The following is a 15,697-nucleotide window of genomic DNA, read 5'->3' as shown; positions in this document are numbered from 1 at the left end:
GATGGGAGAGGGACTTGACCTGGCTGACAAGTGAGAAACAACTTTGCCAGATGCAAGAAGACAGAAGGTGTTAAAGCACCAGTTTCCTTCCTGCCCCCTCACCTTGGGGCATCTGAATGCTCTGGGTCTGGTCCAAATCTCATTTCAAACTTGCTGTGTGGCCTCAGATGAGGCAATCGCCCACTCTGGTCCTTGGTTTGCAATCCGCAATGTGAAGGAGCCTGGAGTCTGAAGGTTGGAATTCTAGACTTTTCTGGCCACATTTCCCGCCTCCACCACCACCACCATCAACTCATGACTCCCTCCCCAAAAGATTCCTAGGGGCCCAGCTGGACCCCTCAGTCCACTCCTCCCGCCCACAGGTAATTAGAAGGACACAGCAGGGGTCAGGGACAGGGGGAGGCCTCAGCAGGAAACTCCTTCCTCTAAAAGAGGTCCCTCCACCACAGCCTGCCTGGCTCCTGCTGCGGGAACAAAAGGCCTTATGGATGTTCAAAGCGAGGCACTGGGGCCCCGGGAGGCCAGTGTGGGCGGCTGGCCGCAGAGATGGCCACAGGGCTCGTGGCAGGGCTGGCCAGTGACTGGAAGCTGTCCCCATCCATCAGTCAGCGGTGACAGCTCCCGGGGTCCCGTAGCTCCCCTGTGGCCTGGCCAGCTGACCATCCCGGCTGCAGCCTGCTTCCCCTCCTCCACCTGGTAGCACCAATCTGGTGACCTAAAAAAAAAAAAGTAAGGTAAAATAAAATGGTTCTGCCTTGAGCCCTTCGGCCGTAGTGACAGCCTCTTCGCCTGGCCCTATGTGCCTCACACAGAGCTCTGTGACGATTCGCTTGCTCAGTCACATCTTCGGACTTGGACAGAGAGGTATCTCAAGTGTGTCCTCCCCGCTCCTCCTGCTGCGACAACAGGTTCTGGAGCAATGTGCCCAGGGCCCTCCTGGCCTGGGAGCCCCTGGCCTGGCCTGCTGCCAGCTTGCTGGGTGATGATGGGTAGGTCCTAATCCCTTCTGGAAAGCATCCTTGATAAGTCCCTAGAAGACTTCATTGGTGGGGTGAAATGAGATCACACCAGTGAGGCATCCAGTCTCAGGACACATCAGGGCCCTGGGAGAACATGTTGTCTTCAGAGCCTACTGCATACTGTGCAATGCTAGGTGCCCAGGATATAGAGTGTTGGGGAGCACACCACCAAGGGCCTTCTTTGGTGTAGCCCCCCCAGCCACGAAGCTGGCACCCACATGACCACATGATCCTAAGCAGGAAACCCTGGGAAGGAAAAACAAACAAAACACAACAACAACAAAAAAAGTTTCTGGGAAAGGTAATATTGGAGATAAGCCTGGAAAAGCATGCTAGTCCTAGGGAGCAGCAAGTATGGGTACTCAGCAGCAGGGAGCGCCTGGAGGTGTTGGAGGGATGGCTTGGAGTCTTCTCGGGGTACAGCAGAGAAGGGCGGATGAAGATGTTAGGCAGTGCCTCCGAGGGTCCAGACTTGCCCTCCAAGGTTTCCCTTGTAGCTGTGTGTCCTTGGGGAGACTTGGTCTCTCTCTGTTTTCTAGACTTGTGTGGGTTATCTGAGAACAATGCTGGGGCCTATCCCATGGAAGAGGAGGAGGAGGTGCTGGCAGGATTTGCATCAACAGCATCGTCATCATTATCAAGGCCGTTGATTGAGCAACCTGAGAGTCTTCCTTTGGGATAACCCTGGGGGCCAGGGGTATCAACTGGGAGGAGAAAGTTGCTGCAGCTTGGGTGATGAGAGAGAGAGAGAGGAGAGAGAGAGGCTGCAAGCCACAGCACGGCCCATCCCTGGGAAGATGACTCAATGAGTGGTGAAAGGTCCTCACCACTGGACCCCGCGGCCCAGCAGCACAGAGGCAGCAAGGAGTGCCAAGTATCCGCACAGCTCCGCCACTCCAGAGACCTGGAGGGTGTGGGCGTCCAGCCCGGCGAACGCGCAAAGCTGTCAGACCAGCCACGGCAGCTTTGGGTGGCAACTCACGGAGATGGGAAAAGGGGAAAGTCAGACCCAGGGTGATGTTCACCAGAAGCTCCTTGGGAACCTGCCCGCCTGGGTGCTCTCATGAAGCCTCTCTCTGCTTCTCCTCCACCCCACTCCCTGCGCCTCTGACGAGTACAGGACTGCATCCCGTTTTATTTACCCTTGGTCTTCTTCCTCCTGGGCTGTAAGCTCCCTGAGGTACCACAGTCAGATTCAGAGTAGATTTCTTCACTGCTGAGTTCCTAGTGCATAGAAAACAGTGGGAGCTTAATAAGTGCAGAATGAATGGAGCACAGTAGGTGCTCAATAAGTACACAAAGGCGAGAGGGAGGAGGAAAGAGAGGAGAGGAACATGGACAGGAAAGGGAGGGACTTGGCCCTGAGGATCCCAGGGCCACCCCCAGAGCTGGACAGAGAGACAACAGGGTGGCCCCTTCTGCCTCTGCCTCCCCTCAGGGCCCTGCTGCAGCTGCACCTCAAGGCTCAGTAACCCCCCACATACCTGGCAGCCCCTCCTTTCTGGAGGGGGAGAGGAAACTGAGGCAGAGCCACACCTCCAGGAAAGAGGGCAGGAGATGGGGTCCTCATCGCTGCCACAGGAAGGCAATTTCCCCTCTGAATCCAAGTGGCCTGAGGAGCTCAAATGCAGAACACCTGTCTCCGTGCCATCCGGCATCCCTGGAGGTGTAAGGGCCAGCTCACCAACCTGCCCCACCCCTGCCGAGCCAGGACAGGACAGCTTCCTCCCTCCCTGTGTCCTCTCAGACCCCTCCCCACTATGCAGCCCTTCCTTCCTCCCTCCCCAAGCCCACCACCATGGCTCCCCTGGCCCCAGGCCCAGTGACATCCGACATCCTCTGCACCTTTGCCCTCCCCCACACTACACTCTAGCCACTTCTTCACATTCAACCTCCCACATCCAAACTCTGACACACCTTGTTCCCACCCGACACCCAACTCCCAGACATCCACCCTGGAGTTCATAGACTCCACTCCCACCAAGAGCTCTTCCTGGATTTTCCAGGCTGGGTCTGGTGCCCCCCCACCCCGGAGCATTCATTGCCCCCTGTGCTTTCTGAGACAAAGCCCACTGCTCAGGGAAATGTGAGTTCCAGGTCAGGAAACCTGCTCCTTTCATAACTCAATACCCAGGGCCTGAATGGATGGATGGATGGATGGATGGATGGATGGATGGATGGATGGATGGATGGATAGATGGATGGATGGGTGGGTGGATGGTTGGATGGATAATTGGATGGATGGATGGTTGGATGGATAGATGGATGGTTGGATGGATGGATGGATGGTGGGTGGTTGGATGGATGGATGGATGGATGGATGGTGGGTGGTTGGATGGATGGATGGATGGATGGATGGTGGATGGTTGGATGGATAATTGGATGGATGGATGGTTGGATGGATAGATGGATGGTGGGTGGTTGGATGGATGGATGGATGGATGGGTGGGTGAATGAGTAAGCAAGTAGATAGGTATAGGAAGGAAGTGAAAGAGAAAAGGAAGATGGTTTGATGGTTGCCAACATGGCAGATGGTTGACACAGGGTGCTCCTCTCCCCTCCCACATCATTTCAACCACCCTATACCCTCTCCACCCCAACGCTGCCCTGGACAGGTCCCTGTAGCATAATGCCAAGATAATGATGGCAAGAAAGAACTGCAAAGAGACCAGAACTAAACTTCCGTTGCAGAAGGTCCAGCAGACGTCAGGGTGGAGTAGTCTCAGAGCAGAAAGGCTGGCACCAAGGAAGTGCTGGGACTGAGAGCAAGAAAGAGGGGTCGTGGGGGGCAGAACTAGCATTTCTTCTGAAAGCCACAGATTTGGGGAGAGGTATCACAGTGTAGTGAGTTAAGCCTCTGCTTGGGATGCCACATCATAGAGCAAGGTTGGAGTCCCAAGTACTCCACATCCAGTCCAGCTTCCCCACATGCAGTCCTGGAGCTCAGTAAGTGATGGCTCAAGTAGTTGAGTCCCTCGTCACCCAAGCAAGGCACGCCCCCTCCCCATCTGCCCCTGCCCCCGACCCAAACTCATTCCTGGCCACCACGGAGTTCCAAGCTCCTGGCATCAATTTGGGTCAGCCTAGTCTTTGCAGGCATTTGGAAAGAGAGCCAACAATCAAAAAAATATCTCTCCCCGATCTGTTTCAAGTCATCAGAAATAATTTTTTAAAAAAATTGAAAAGCTGCAAGTTTTAAAGAGAGGACTGGCATGGTTACAGGTGCCTTGCTGATGACGTCAGGTGGAGTAGGGGCTAATGGGAACGAGCCAGGAAGTGGGGGTTCTGCTTGCAGAGGCTATAGCAGGTGTGAAGTGGAGGGGAGAGGGAAGGGGGCAGAGAGGGAGGAGCACGGCCTCAGGAGTCAGTTTGGAGGGAAACAGATCCGGTCTTAGCAGTGGCTGGGCTGTGGGGACCCAGCTCGGGGTGGGAGGCCACTGGTACTGCCTGGTTCTGGGAACTTATATTTTGGGGACTCTGGGAGAAGCCGAGCAATTAAGGCTGTGAGTGGAAAGATCTAACAAGACCCTCTCTGCAGCACATCTACTGCTGTCTTGCAAGGCTGGACATGCAAGGACAGCCCCCACCCACTACACACACACACACACACACACACACACACACACACACACACACACACACACCAGGCTGCCCAGCACAGCGTGTCCCCAGCCAGGTCACCCACCAGCTCACCAAATCCCTCAGGAGTGACAGGAGCAGCTGCATGGGGTGTCAGATTCTCATACGCCTCCCTCTCCTGAGACCAGCTGGCCCGGGGGGCTGCCCGTCCCCAGCCTCCCAGGGAGCAAGCACGGCCTATGTTCCTTTAATTCCACAGCCCCGGGGTGCTCACTCCCCATCCCCTGTCTCCGGGGCACACACACGCATGACTTGCACATGGTGGTTGGTCTGTAGCACCTGCCAGGGCCCCAGTCCTCACAGCAGCCAGAAGTGTATCCAGCTGGCTTGCAGTGGGGTGCCGTTGTGACCTCGGGTGGACCTCACTCGATTGCCCAAGGAAGGCGGCACCTGCTCAGCTGCCTACTGCTCAGCACCATCTCGGTGCCTGACAGGACCCGACCCCCTTGGGGATCCTCCCCCTGCCCCAAACATCCCCTGTGGCCTCACTGGCCACAGACAAATCAACAGCGATTTCTAGATGATCCGAGGAGACTAAAGGTGACCCCAAATCACTGACTGCCTTTCTCCTCCAACTTCATCTTTGCAACAGCCTCAGTGGACAGCAAGGGCTAAGTGGGGAATCTGAGCCCCCCGCCCAGGGACCTAGGATCTTACACAGGGACCCCACAGCAGAGTCAGGAGCCATACCCGCACCTCCTAACTCTTAGCTAAATGCTCTCATCCAGGCCCCAGCTTGGACAGAAGAGGCATGGAGCCAGCCAGGTTCCCTAAAGAGGGAACCTAGATTATATTTGTGCTGGGGGTGCAAGAGGGGGTCTGTGACAGAGCTGGGGGCTCCTGCACCCCTGGGGTTCTCTCTGGTGCCAAGAGACTCCATGCACAGCTTCCAGATCCACTCCAATAGCCAAGACTGGGAGGAGGGATCAGCCAGGGTTACACAAGGCTTTGCGCGTGGCTAAAATTGGAGCTGCGATGTGAACTTCAGGACACAACAAAAAACATCTCTGGAGGGAGCCAGGCAGGGTGAAAGCATCAGATCCCCCAGCCCAGCGCTCTGGGTAACAGAGAGGGGTACGTCCTGCTGACCCCTTACCCCAGGGAGGAGCTCACGAGGCCAACCTGGCGGAGGACAGCAGGAGTGGCCCCAGCCAGCTGGGGACAGCATGGGTCCAGTGGCACTCTCTCCCTGGACAAGGAGAAGGGCCTTGTGGGAGTGGACCTGGACACACATCTCCTCCTGTCTGCAGGAGGTGCAGGCTTATTTCCCTAACGGTCTCCCACACCAATCGAGGGAGGAATCTGGTTAGCCAACGCTGGTGTGGAACACTCAGAGCCCGCATGGACTCCTGCCTTCTCACACATACATGCATGGAAGCATGTTTCCTTCCAGGAAGGTGGGACATGCACACACATGAACACGGGCATGCATGCACATACATGCACACGCGTGTGCACACACAAAGCAGGTGAAAACAAGGAGCTGACCTCAGAGCTGAGGTCAAGGCTCGTTTCCACCTTCCCTCCTCCAGGACCCTAGAGGAAGAGGAGGAAGATAGAGATTTAGGGGTGTAGAGGCGAGCAGGGGACGGGCAGTATCTGAAAGGGGACTCAGAACCAAGGATTGAGGGAAGTCACAGGGTCAAAATCAAACATTTGCATCCTTCCCCAGGGAGGTAGCCCCCGAGGCTCCCCAGCTTCTCGCCCACCAAGACCCAGGTTCCTCCTGCCAAAACCAAGGCACTCACTGGGCAGGGAACAACCTGCCAAGGTAGGACAGGGCCTGGCCCCCTGTCGCCTGGCACTGCCCGCACGCAGCCCCTCCCACCATGGGGGTGAAGGTAGAGGGGGCTCTGGTGGCTGAGGAGGGGAGGGAATAGACAGGGACTTTGGGCCTAATCTGTAAAAGCACAAGCTGAGGTATGGGTTTCGGCCTCCATTGTTCCCATCTGTAAAATGGGCATCACGGCAGGGTCTCAAGAACAAGAGAGACCATAGAGGGGTGGGGCAGTGCTGTGTGCAGCGTCCAGTTCTTGCTCACACATCCTCACTGCTATTGGCATCCTCCACGTCATCACTGTGCATGTGGGCACGTGTCGCTGTTGGCTACTCCCAGCATGAGAGGGCCAGAACTTGGAGGTCAACTCCTTTCTACCTCTGACAGCTGGGAGTGGTGAAGAATGGGGACAGGCAAGAAGTGAGGACCGGGGCAGTGCCAGCTGCTAGCACTCAGAGTGAGAGCAAGCAGAAGAGCAGGCAAGAGAGGATGCTTGGGTGCCAGGCAGCAGGCATAGCAAGCTGGGGACATGGAGGCACCAGCATCCTTACCCATGCCCCTGGCCCAGGAGCCCAGCACCGAGGAGGCCAGGCCGGCAGCCAACCCTGATACGTCCGAGGTGTCCTCCCGCAGCGGCCCCGGGGCGTGTCCCTCTGTCACCCCCACCACCCCCTCGGGGTCCAGCTCCAGACAGAGGCTTCTCCTGCCTGTCGCCCAGATGGTGCCTATCTCTTTGTCTTGAGGGGCATTCCCCCTTCCCTCATCTTTTTGTCATCTCTCTCTCTCCCAATTCCAAGGATGGAACAACTCCCTGGATGGCTCTGAGAAGACAAAAGGGGCTGCTGTCAGCTATCCCTGCCGCAGCCCAGCCACCCAGAGCTGGGGGATATGCAAATGCGCTGGTGCACATGCAAATGAGGCTCCCAGCTGATTTGCATGGAGGCGGGCCCCTGGCTGGGTGGAGGTGGAGCAGGCGGGGAGGGTGGTGGAGAATTCCATGCAGGCCTCCCTTTGGGGGGGAAGGGAGAGGGCGGTGACCCTTCCCCAGGTACCTGGCTTCTCCAGGACAGCCACCCCCACCCCGTCGCCCACCCCAGGACATGCTAGCCTCCACAGCGTGGGTTATCTGGATGGCTGTTGGGGTTTAATTACTGCTATTTGTGTAAATAAAATGGATATTCTGTAGGCAGTGAGTTGGGGCTGGGGAGGACTGAGGGTCACCGTGTGCGCCAGCTGAGTCAGAGTGAGAACCACCAGTCAGGAGCCATGAAAGGGAGACCTGCAGAAGGGGTCCCAGCGAGCCCCCAAACCACCACCCCCACCTCCTGTCTCACACACACACACACACACACACACCACGCGCGGGCCAAGAGTCCTAACGCAGGCTTTTGCTGTCATCGGATAACCCAATGATGAAGAGCATGAGCGTGTCTCCGATGGGAAGCAGTGATTTTACCCAGCAGTGCCTGGGAGGCCAGATGACAGGTGGGTGGGAGGAAGGAAGGAAGTAGCAGAAGGGTGGGGGATGGGTGGAGAGGCGAAAGAAAGGAGGGAGGGAGGATTGAAGGATGGATGGATGGAATGGATAAACGGGGCAGGCAGGCAGACCAGAAAGAAGGAAGGAGGAGGGAAGCAGTAAGGGAGAGAAGGACGTGGTCGGGGGGGGGGAGAGAGGAAGGTTGTTTAGAATAGATGAGCGAATGGCTGAGCGGGATGGAAACTGGATGGATGGGTGGATGAAAGGAAGAGCAGGAGGGAGGAAGGAAGGGCGGTCAGATTGCTCCAGCTGCATGATGAATTGCACATCTGTGTACCCCAAAATTCATATGTCCAAGCTCACCCCTTGGTAAGCTGTTAAGAGGTGGTTAGTCCTCAAGATGGGATGAATGACTTTCTAACAAGAAGGAGGAGGCCCGCTCCTGTGCTTGCTCTCTCTCTCTCTCTCCCTCTCTCCTTTCAACCAAGTGAACTCCAGCCACACCAGGGACAACCTTCCCCAAAATTCAGCCCTAATGCTCCCCAATCCCCACTCCAGGCCCCCGGACTGTTTTCCTGCAGAACCTGCTCAGCCAACGGCCTCTGAGAAGGCAGCCCAGGCAGCCACCAGCACATGGCCACAATGCAGCCCCTCCAGCCCTGGGGGCCTGGACAGCAAGGTGGACTCTCTCTTGCCTCTCCTAATTCTAGATGCTCAGCTCCCAGCCTCCAGCCAACTCCTGTCTCGCAGGCTTGCAAACGACAGCCTTCTCAGACAGCCCTCCACTCCATGCACATGCAGAGACGAAGGACAAGCCCGGGGGGCGGGGAGGTCTCTTCTTGTGAAGATACTCTCACAGATCTGTGCCCTGTTCTTGGACTATCACTGACCCCTCGTTGTCTCCTTAGGGGACCCATCTTCCGCTGTAGCCCCGCTATGAGTCAGGGCTCGGTGCATCCTGAGTTTGGGAGCTTCAACTCTTGGTCCACAAGTAGATGTGTGAGTTGGAGGGTGGAAGGGTTGAGAGGTCTAACTATAGGTATAATCTGTGAGCAGTCTCCATGGAGTGATTGAAGGGAGCTCAGAGGAAGCCCAAAGGCAGTCGGTCCCCTAGGAGACTGCAGAGCCATGGCCACGTGCTCTCATCACCGGCGGCTGCCCCTGCAGGGCTGTCATGTGCTCTTGGCATTCCTCCATGGGAGAGACCCTGGAGTCTGAGGATGATGGGAAGGGGCTCAGGAGTAGCCTGATGTTGTGGTGTTGCGTTCCCTGAGATTACATCACTAGTTGATGGGGTCAATCGCTTCGGGATCAGTTGGGTTAGTTAGAGCTATGAAGGTTGCTTGTTTTCTGCCCACCTCGGTCTTCTCCCTTCTGTGAAAGGGGCCCAGGAACAACTCAAGGAGACGATCATTCCTACAAGCCCATGAGGAGCCTGGAGGTCATTGAATTATTAAGAGATTGAGTGAATTGAAAGGAGGAGTGACAAGGCGGGGAGGGAGAGAGAGAGAGCCAGGGCTGGACCAGGCTGAAGGCAGGAGCCGAGAACTCCGTCTGAGCTTTCTATAGGAGTACCAGGCGCCAAGCCCTGGAACCATTACCTGCGACATCCCAGGGATGCTAGCAGAAAGCTAGACTGGAAGCAAAGTGACCAGGACTTCAACCAGCACTCCGAGATATCTGCCCCACCACATTGATCTGAATTCCACTGCTCCCACCTCAAGATGAGGGCTCTGGTGGGGAGACAGGATCCACGCAACTCCATGCTGGAAGTAGAACTGGCAGCATCCAGTTCCAAGCCCAGCTCAGCCCCACCTGCAACCCCCCAAGATCCCCGCTCCCCCCCCCCCCGACTGGGGCCCCCACACCAGAGAGCTCAACACAGGACCCAGACTCTGCTGGGCAGCTGTGTGGGCAGGTCCTTTGCTGTCTTGAAGCTCTCCCTGCCACCATGCCTGTAAAAATGGGGGTTGGGAGAAAAGCTCACAGGCTGGATGTGAGGATGGAATTGCCGTGCAGCCTGGGCCCCCCTGATGGCTGCCCACAGGCCAAGGTCCTCTACCACAGACCCTTGGTCTCCAACCTCGCAGCAAAAGCCCAAAGCAAAGGGAGGACAGAATACCTGGAGCACTCATAATGCGAGATGCCGCTTCCAGACAGTTGGCGCCGGGTGGTGTACCCATTTCACAGACAGGGAAGGGGGTCCCCAGGGAGGTTGGACCCAGTTAGGGAAGCAGGCTCAAGATGTGACCCGGGTCTGCCACCCACTCACACGATCAGAAGACCCTCTGAGACCTGCAACTGCTGGCATTCACAAGGCACCCCCCCACACACACACCCTCAAGGGAAAAGAAGCTGAGCCCCAGGAGACCATTCCACCAAAAGCCCATTTGCGTGGTTTGGGAAACAGGCTCCCACATGCTCAGAGGTGTGGCATTTCTTCTCTCCATCCTCTTGGAGCTCTGAGAGGCTCAGGTGGGGGTGGGGTCTCATTGTCAAGGTCACGAGGGGAGGGACTTGGGGCAATGCGACCTGTGTTCATTTCCATGCCCCATCCCCGGCCCCCCCTCAGGTGTGGACAAACACCCACACATTTCCACTTTTCTTCCTTTGTCTCTCCCTGTGCCCAACCTCACCATGCAGGCACCAGTAACCATAAGGATGTCCCTCGGCCCCAGACCTGTGTTACGGTGGTGTCAGCATCCCTTCTGGCCCCAGTGACCGCCCAGCCTCATGCGTGGGGCTGTCTGAATCAATGTCTTGGTGATGGCAGACCTTCTCCGTATTGTCTCTCAATAAATGAAGTTCTCAGGCCCTCATTTCCATGCAAGCAGTCCCAAGGCTGCGGGGAAGACAGAAAAAAATATATATATATCATCGCTAAACTGCAGTGCCCTGTCGCATAGGAGCCTGTGACTTACAGTTCTCTCCTCTTGGCTGCACTTGAATATTAAATGTTGTATTAATAGCTCACTCTTAATTATCCATGAGTAATGTACTATGGCTCAGACATTAATGAAGGCAAGGACCCAATCGAGAATATTTCCCACTCCTCTGGGTGCCGCCGGGCTGATGGGAGGGGGAGATTTGCATATGATTTGCATGAAAGACTGTAGCTTTGGAAGGCCCTGGCTGGCAGGGTAGAGGGAAGAGGTGCAGGCATGCCCCCAGCTGATGCCCAAACTGATCTTGTTGCCAGGCATACCATTCCTGATCTGGATGTGAATACCTCTCCCTAAACCCACACTGAAATGTCATTGCCATAACAACCATACCTGGGGGCGGGTGGGGGTAAGGGGCCAGGTTTATGAATCAAGGGGTTGTGGGGTAGGTCTGTGTTCCTGTGTGGGTTTTGGGTAGGTACTAAGGGAGGGTTGTCCCTGACAACACAACAGGTGTATTCTCTCCTTTTCCTTCATGTATCTGCCACCCGGACGAAGGGATTATTAGGCCCGAATCCCATGCCTACACCTCTATATTGGATTTACCAACCTCTGCTCTACAGCCATACAGAACAGAGGGAAATGTCTGTCTACACAAACCACCAATGGTGATTCTTCCTGGGGACAACTCCCACTGCCACCTGTGCCGTCCTACCGCCCTGTGCATTCTCTGCTTTTGACAATTTTGTTTATTTGAAAGATAATTATGAGAGAGAAGGAAGGACAAGTCTGCCATGCACTGGGTCACTCTCCAAATGTCCTTAACGAGCAGAGATCAGCCAAGTCAAAGACAGGAGCCAATATTTCCATTTTAGTGTCGCCCGTGGGTGCAGGGACCCACGCACTGGAGCTGTTCCCCCATGACATCCCAGGATAGCAGCCCTGTTCACAGAAACCAAACTGTGGGAGGTACTTCCTATTTGCATCAGTGACTGAGTGGGTAAGCCACCATGGTCCATCCCTACTATGGAACATTATTCAGCCCTAAAAAAAGAATGGCATACTGAGACATGCCACGACTTGGATGAACCCTGACAACCTGACGGAGTAAAGGAAGCCAGTTATGGGAAGTTCCCTAAATAGATACATCTACAGGGTCAAGAAGTAGATCACTAGGGGCATGGGAGATGACGGACCTGAGAGTGGGTGAGGATTCAAGTGTCCTGTTTGAGACTATTGCAGTGACGGCTGCACAACCCTTAAATATCCCCAAAACCTTGGGATGGGTGAGTTCCATGGAATGTGAATTAGACCTCAAGAAAGTAATTACCAAAAAAATAGGAGAGGAAGAAGAAAAAGATGATGATGATGATGAAACAGCCACAATTTTGCACACTATCCCCTAGAACTTGGCTATGGCTGTTCCCATTGGCTTGAAAACACTTTTCAGAGTTGTTCAATGCAGAGTGCGCAGCAGAGGGAGCTCAGAGCTGGGCCACATGAGCTGTGCCGGGTCCCTCACACAGGTGCAAGACTCTAGCATCCACGGTGTCTGGTGTGGAGCCCTGCTCGGTGCAGTCCTGGCCCTTGGCCCCTGGCCCGGAGTCCCGTGGTTTGTGCCTGTTGTGGGGGTCATCCAGCAGGAGTGTCTACCACAACATTGAGTCATTGGCAGGCTGAGCAAGGCGGGGCATGGCCAGCTCTGGCAGCAACCCTAGAACAGGGGGTGACACTGAAGCCATGCAGGGTGACCAGGGACCTGGCCAGGCCCAGGAAGGGATTTGCTGTTCCCAGCTTTCTACAGCAAGGGCAGGCGGTCCCCATACCAAAGGCCATGGCTGGAGGCTGAGCTCAGTCCCCACCCATCCCTCTCCCCTGTGTGTACACAGGGATGCCCTGGGACAGAGGGGCGGGGCGAGAGTGGGGAGGGCATGCACCTGCCACAGCCTGCCTCCAGCCCGTCTGGAAGACATCCCTCCCCTCCTTCTCCTGGCTTCTCACTGCAGTAGTCTGCCCTTGGCTCCCATCTGCCAGGTCGGGGCTCTGCCCTAGCCCCTCCCTTTGGCCTATGCACCACACTTCCCAACCCCTGGGCCTTGACTCACAGTCACCTCTCATAGAGAAGCCACCGCCAGGAGCCCACTGGGTCCTCCCCGACACCCACACATGCGTGCTTCCCTCTCTTGCCAATGTGTTGCAAGCTGTGGCTCTGTGGTCCTGTGTTGCATGTTCATGATTTTGTTACAGGAGAAGCAGAGACTGTGTCAGGTTCAGGGCTGGCTGCTCAGGGCTGGCTGCTCAGGGCGGGGCAGACAGACAGCACCTGCTAATGAGCCTCCAATCAAAGCTGAAGACGGGCAGCTGCCTCCTGGCCCCAGGTGTGCCCCTGATCTGACTGAAAGGCACTGAAAGAGATTGCACCTGCCTTTTGGCACTGCATCAATCTTTTTTTAAAAAAAATGTACTTATTTGAAAGACAAAGTGACAGAGAGATATTTTGCATCCACTGATTCGCTTCCCAAATGTCTGAAACAGCCAGGGCCGGGCCACGCTGAAGCCTTAAACTCCATCAAGTCTCTCATGTGGGTGCAGGGGCCCAAACATTGAGGCCATCTGCTGTTGTTTTTCCAGGCCCATTAGCAGGGAACTGGATTGGAAGTGGAACAGCCAGTATTCGAACCGGCACCCATATGAGATACCAGGCTCATAAGGTCCAGTTTTACCAACCACACCACAGTGCAAGCCCCTGGGTCAAACTTTTTAAAGGTGGGGAATCCCTGGGTGCACCTCCCCTGTAAGCAAAGCAGATGGACACAGAGCAGAGGGGGCTCAAGATGAGGGGTCTGGGATGGGTTACAGCTGTCAGGGACACTCCGCACACCTGACCCCATGTTGGACGTCTCACGGTTGTGTCTCAGTCCGCGTGGCCTCTTGCTGACACAGCATGAAGTCACTAGAGGGTACTTGGGCACGAAGTCCACTGGGTAGAGACACAAGGGCACACGAGTGCCCTGGGCGACAATCCTCATGCAGTCACTCCCAGGCCTGCAGGTTCTGAGGGTGGAAACACAGGTGGGGGCAGAATCCGGCTTCTGGTCACTGCATATTTGTCAAATTTCCCACAGTGAATGGCTCTTTGTTCATCAGAGTACAAAGATGATCAAATTTTTTTTTTTTTAAATCTAAAATTCAACTGAGCCTGGAAGGTGAGCTCATTTCTCAGGGCTTCCCACTCCCCACCCCCAACATCCAGGTCTGCAAAACGCAATGAAGACATCAGCCAAAAAAGGTGGTGAGAGAAACTCTTGTTAGGAGGCAAAAACAAAGGGGCAGGTGGGGCCGGCCGTGGACCAGGGAGGCCCAGCACCCACATAGCACCGCCTCCCCAGAGCGGTCTCCAGACCCCGCCTCACCTCGGCCTTAGGTTTCTGGTCTTCTCGGCTCCACCTTTGCTCACATCTACTCATTCACTTGGGTTCCACAAGCCACTGTGGGTGCCAAGTGTTGCATAGGGTGCTGGGAGTCAACCAAGCATGTAGCAGACCGGTCCTGGGCCTCATGGAGGTGGGAGAAGAGGGGAGAGCTGAGACCTCATGGGGTATGATGCCTTGGGGAGTTAGGGCTGGGTCTTTGGGGACTGTGGTCATCTCTGCTGTGTGACGGCTTGTGCGTGATTTGTTCTGCGACGGTTCACATTCCAGTGTCTGCCTGAGTTGCTAAGTGGAGAACCACAGGTCAGGTACTTTTCCTATTAGCTTCCCAATGCTGTTATCTGTGAAGTGGGAAGGGTCCTGTACCCCTATCACACACTCTTTACGATGACCAAAGGAGACCCAGATGCGTGCATTTCATAAACAGTCGGCATCAAAGGCACTCAGTTAGGAACACATTTGTAACAAGATCAAACTGCTCCACTCTCCCACAATTAGGAACAAACCTAGGCACTTTAGGCTAGTTCCTCCCACATATATATATTTTGCACAGGTTTACATAAAAGATATGAAACAATCATTTTTATAAGAAATGAAATGACAGGGCAAGCATTGTGGTAAAGCATGTTAAGCCTCCACCTGTAGCGCCAGCATCCAAGAGGGGCACCCAGTTCAAGCCCCCATTGCTCCATTTCTGATCCAGCTTCCTGTTCATGTGCCTGGGAAAGCAGCCGGAGATAACCTAAGGTGACGGGGCCGCTGCATCCATGGGGGAGACCCTGAAGAAGTTTCCCAGGTCCTGGCTTCAGAATAGCCAGTCATTGCAGCCATTTGGGGAGTGTACCAGTAGCTGGAAGATCTGTCTTTCCTTCTCTCCCTTTCAAATATAAATAAGTATGTCTAAACATAAATTGAGATCGGGCCCAGCATGGTGGCCTAGCGGCCGTCACCAGCACTGGGGGTGTTAGGGCGTGTGTCAGTCCCCTACCTGCTGTGTCACACACCACCATGGGACTCAGAGCATGAGCAGTAAAGAGTTGGTTGGCACTGCTCTTGTGTCCACAGGTTACAGAAGTTCTTCATGAACCGCACACCTACTTACACCTAACGGGGCCTTCTCACCTGCTGGAGCGTGGCTGGCCTCCACACGGTCCCTCAGTTGCCAGCTGACCAGTCCGGGAGCTTGTTCCCAGGGCAACAGCTGGGTTCCCCGAGAGTGAGAGGAACCCTGCCAAGCCTCTTGAGTCTGAACTCAGGACTGGTGGCAAATGACACAGGCCTCATGCTATTGACCAAGGCAAGTCACGTGGCTGAGTCCCTGATGGATAGGGTGGGATGCAGACCCTCTCAAGGGAAGGAACCAGAAAAGCCACATAGCAGAAGGTCAAGGCAGTGGGAAGGCTGGAAAATGGAGAACCTGTTTTGCAATCAACCTCCTATTTCGTAACTCTCCATTTTTAGTTACATGTGAA

The 15,697-nt window shown here is 55.3% G+C and overlaps 1 long non-coding RNA gene across 2 annotated transcripts; it reads right to left on the bottom strand.

Annotated features, from left to right (window-relative positions):
- Positions 1 to 312: 312 nt before the first annotated feature.
- LOC121172073 lies at positions 313 to 15,474 on the bottom strand. Of its 2 annotated transcripts, none has more exons than XR_005886196.1 (5): positions 15,348 to 15,474; positions 13,676 to 13,848; positions 10,593 to 10,754; positions 2,162 to 2,243; positions 313 to 715 (listed from the first exon to the last, which is right to left on the bottom strand). It is a non-coding gene; the product is annotated as an uncharacterized LOC121172073 (long non-coding RNA). The 2 variants fall into 2 exon arrangements; XR_005886197.1 differs by lacking the exon at positions 15,348 to 15,474 and adding an exon at positions 14,208 to 15,134.
- Between the last annotated feature and the right edge of the window lie 223 nt (positions 15,475 to 15,697).

The sequence above is a fragment of the Ochotona curzoniae genome, unplaced genomic scaffold (assembly GCF_017591425.1).
Source record: "Ochotona curzoniae isolate NIBS_2020 unplaced genomic scaffold, NIBS_Ocur_1.0 scaffold_274, whole genome shotgun sequence".
In the NCBI taxonomy this organism is placed as follows: Eukaryota; Metazoa; Chordata; class Mammalia; order Lagomorpha; family Ochotonidae; genus Ochotona; species Ochotona curzoniae.
This window is presented reverse-complemented; position numbering and strand designations above follow the sequence as displayed.